Here is a 4,065-nt window from a genome sequence, read left to right on the forward strand (position 1 = left end):
TCAAACGTTACCCCGTTGGTAATCCGAGTATGACTGCGTCCCCTGGTTGTGTAGGGGACACTGGTGGCCCAGTCGTCTGAGGCGCCGCTACCCGTGAAGATCGGGATTAGAATCGGTCTTCAGCGCGGCGAGCGCTCCATGCTTATCGTTAAGGCAACTAACGGGATCGGGTGCTCAGGTTCGCTGACTTGGTTGATGCATGTCATCATATCCCAATTGCTTGTTTCGATGCTCATGATGTCAAGTACTGGATTGTCTGGTCCAGACTCGACTATTTACAGACCGCCGTCATATAGCTGGAATATTGCTGAGTGCGGGGTTAAACCAAATCTCACTTCCGTACACCGTTTTGGAGACCCGTAAAGATCCGGCGTAGAATAGGTCTTCAGCAAACCAGAATCTGGGCCTTGTCCACATGGAGATGTGTCTGTCTCACACGCGAAAACATTTACGGTATTCATAAACAGTTTAAAACGGTTTTGTGACGTCAATGGAGCTCGCCTCACAGTGCAATATAATAGGCAACCAGTCGCATTGAACATCCATTTAAGTGCATGTTAAAGCGTTCGCTCGTCACGCCGAAGACCCGGGTTCGATTCCCGACATGGGTACAATGTGTGAAGCCCATTTCTGGTATCCCCTGCCGTGATATTGCTGGAATATTGCTAAAAGCGGCGTAAAACCATACTCCGTCAGTCAGTCCATTTAAGTGTGTAACTGGGCTAATGTATACCCGGCCTCGCCCCTCTCCCTTAATTCCCCAGCGGACCCGTAAAGATCCGGGGTGGATAGGTCTTCAGCAACCCATGCTTGTAAAAGGCAACTAATGCGATCGTCTGGTCTTGGTTCATGCATATCATCGTATCCCAATTGCGTTGATCGATGCTCATGATTGGTTTGGTTTGGTTTGTTGTTTAACGCCGCACTCAGCAATATTCCAGCTATATGACGGCGGTCTGTAAATAATCGAGTCTGGACCAGACAATCCAGTGATTCATATGAGCATCGATCCACGCAATTGGGATCGATGATATGCTTACCCCGGATCTTCACGGGTCGATGCTCCTGATGTCAATCACTGGATTGTCTGGTATAGACTCGATTATTTGCAGACCGCCGTCATATGGCTGGAATATTGATGAGTGTGGCGTTTAACAACAAACAAACAAACAAAACATCGTTTTGGAAAGGCGAAAGCTCTACATCGCGTCTCATTTCTCTCTTCCCGCTTCCTTAAACATGTTTTAGGAAATACAAACATCAAAAGCCCAATTGTTCTGCCAATTTTCAACTTTTTATTTCAAAGATTTAATATCTAGGATTACTGATACGTTTTTATTTCGCTTGTTAACTATCGTGTTTTTAAAATGAGAATGACGAAGGTTTACGACATGCACTCTTGTTTACGGCAGGGTCAACGTCCCGGCGTCCCCAAAATAATCCAATTCTTGACACAATTCATTCATGCTCGCAAAGTTTCTGTTGGGCGGTAGTGACGTGACGTCACTATTTTGAGTGACAGTGTTGTTTAAGACGTCATAACTGCCTTATTTACGTACCCCATTTGTCAAATAGCCCACTATATAGAACAGAATAAATGGAATATAGCCCATGTATCCACACTTCAGCCACGTTCAGTAAAAATTTACATTTACAAACGCCACGCTACGCTCATGAAATATCAAGTTATTTTTAACTAACTAGATCTTGATGAAATGTTTGAAGTTATCTCTTTATAGTTTATATACTATAATACTAGATCAGGTAGTATTGTTAAAATCTCGATTGACTTTGATATCTTAAACATTCCCCAAATCGTAGATTTTGTGAAATTCACACTGCAAAACTGCGGAGACAAAGAAAGCAGGTTTTGGTCACTGTCAAATATGATTTGTTAATAACTGATGCCTTTTTTAAAATTGGTAAGAGATTACCTGGTAAAATGCACAGAATTTACAATCGTGGACAGTGGCATATATATGCGATGAATGACCGACGGGCACTTGTAGATCGCGCAATATGTTCCCTTTCTAGTAATTATATTAATATTTAAATCTCGTAACTATTGTTCAATTATTGCACCAGCGAGAAATGAGCCCTCACCTGTCTATTCGTTTACATTAGACAGGAACCCAGTTTATTATTGCTCGTCATGTGTGAATTGCATGTACATATTTATAACTGATTTACATACTAGTATATATTACCCGATGCAGAATAAATATAATCTGTTTGTGTGAGTTAGAACATAGTAAACATTTTCATTTCTTTATAATTGATTGAATTACTACATAGTTGACAGGGTTTGTTCGGAAATAATTCAATTCAATTTAATTCAATTACAGTAAACTACGGTTATAACGAACACGCTTATAACGAACTGATGGATATAACGAACTTACTTTTTTGGTCCCGACTATTTGCTGTTGTTATGCAGTATATATACTTATAACGAACTACGGTTATAACGAACTGAAATTAGTAGTCCCTTTGCGTTCGTTATAACCGTACTTTACTGTAATGTATTACCAATACTGCAAATGCATTTATATATCAAAGCATAAAGCTTAAGATACCATCGAGTGTCGTAAACGAGAATGTATGTCATTAAATCTCATCTTTCCCATTTCTGACAGAAGGTAGTTCGTTAACGAAAATAAGGCTACTGTAACATAAGTTTCCCAAACTATGAAAAAGAAAGTTTAAAGATAACAGCAAATTGATTTTTTTTAAGGTTTCCATTTCCTATAACATCTTTAAGGAAGTAGAAAGTGAGATGCGAAGTAGAGCTTTCGAGTTTTCCATCTTTCCAAAACGATGCACTGAAGTTTGAAGTTCGAAGCGATGTTGAGCTTTCAACTTTCCATCTGAAATCAATAATTGCGGATGTGAGAAGTAGGAAGCGTGTAGAGCTTTCAAGCTATTCATCTTTTAAAAGAATATATATCAGTGAAATGTTTTGTTTATGTCGACATAAAGGGACATTTGACTCTGGAAAGTGGAAGCCAGACCTCTTATAAGCTCTTACCCTACAATCTTGTGGAGATTATCTCTCTGATTGTCAGTCTGAATCATTATGCATCGATTTAGACATGGAACAGATGAGGCGGTTTGATTGGTATTTTTCTTTCTAGTTCAGGTGGGGAAGGTAATGGCAGTTAGACCATTACAGACACACACACACACACACACACACACACCCACACACGCACACGCACCAAGTATATGTTAAATTTCTTGCCATTAAACGTTTTTTTCATGGAGCTTTGGAATCCAGTACATAATTGAAATGTACATCTCTTTTCATTGGTTGGTTGGTTTGTTGTTTAACGCCGCACTCAGCAATATTCCAGCTATATGACGGCGGTCTGTAAATAATCGAGTCTGGACCAGACAATCCAGTGATTAATGTAATGTGCATCGATCCACGCAATTGGGACCGATGCCATGCATCAACCAAGTCAGCGAGCCTGACCACCCGATCCCGTTAGTCGCCTTTAACGGCAAGCATGGGTTGCTGAAGACCTATTCTATCCCGGAACTTCACGGGCCAAACATCTCTTTTGATTTTAGAATCAAACCAAATGTCGATAGCACGGATGCATGGTTTTGGTCAGATTTCTTTATCAGTTAACAAACTGGCCATACATATTGCATTATGTGATGTCACTTATTCTCCGTTCTCTGATCGATACCAACTGCGTGGATCGATGCTCATGATATCAATCACTGGATTGTCTGGTCCAGACTCGATTATTTACAGACCGCCGTCATAGAGCTGGAATGTTGCGGAGCGCGGCGTTAAACAACACACACACAAACAAATTCTTATTGGGTAAGTCTTGGCATAGGCTTCCACAGCATCCATCATTTTAAAAGTTGTAACCCCAACTGGCTGTTCACGATGTTGTGGGCCATGTTTAAACAGCTGTCTGGAGAATGAATGGAGAGGTCACCGTTGATTACACGACCAACAGGTTCGTAGCAGTGTGATGAGTCTTATAGGACACTTTTGAACGATTGCCGATAAGATAACCAACCCCAAGGATGAATCAAGTCACCATA

Source organism: Haliotis rufescens, unplaced genomic scaffold (genome assembly GCF_023055435.1).
Source record: "Haliotis rufescens isolate VD_foot unplaced genomic scaffold, xgHalRufe1.0.p SCAF_39, whole genome shotgun sequence".
Lineage (NCBI taxonomy): Eukaryota > Metazoa > Mollusca > Gastropoda > Lepetellida > Haliotidae > Haliotis > Haliotis rufescens.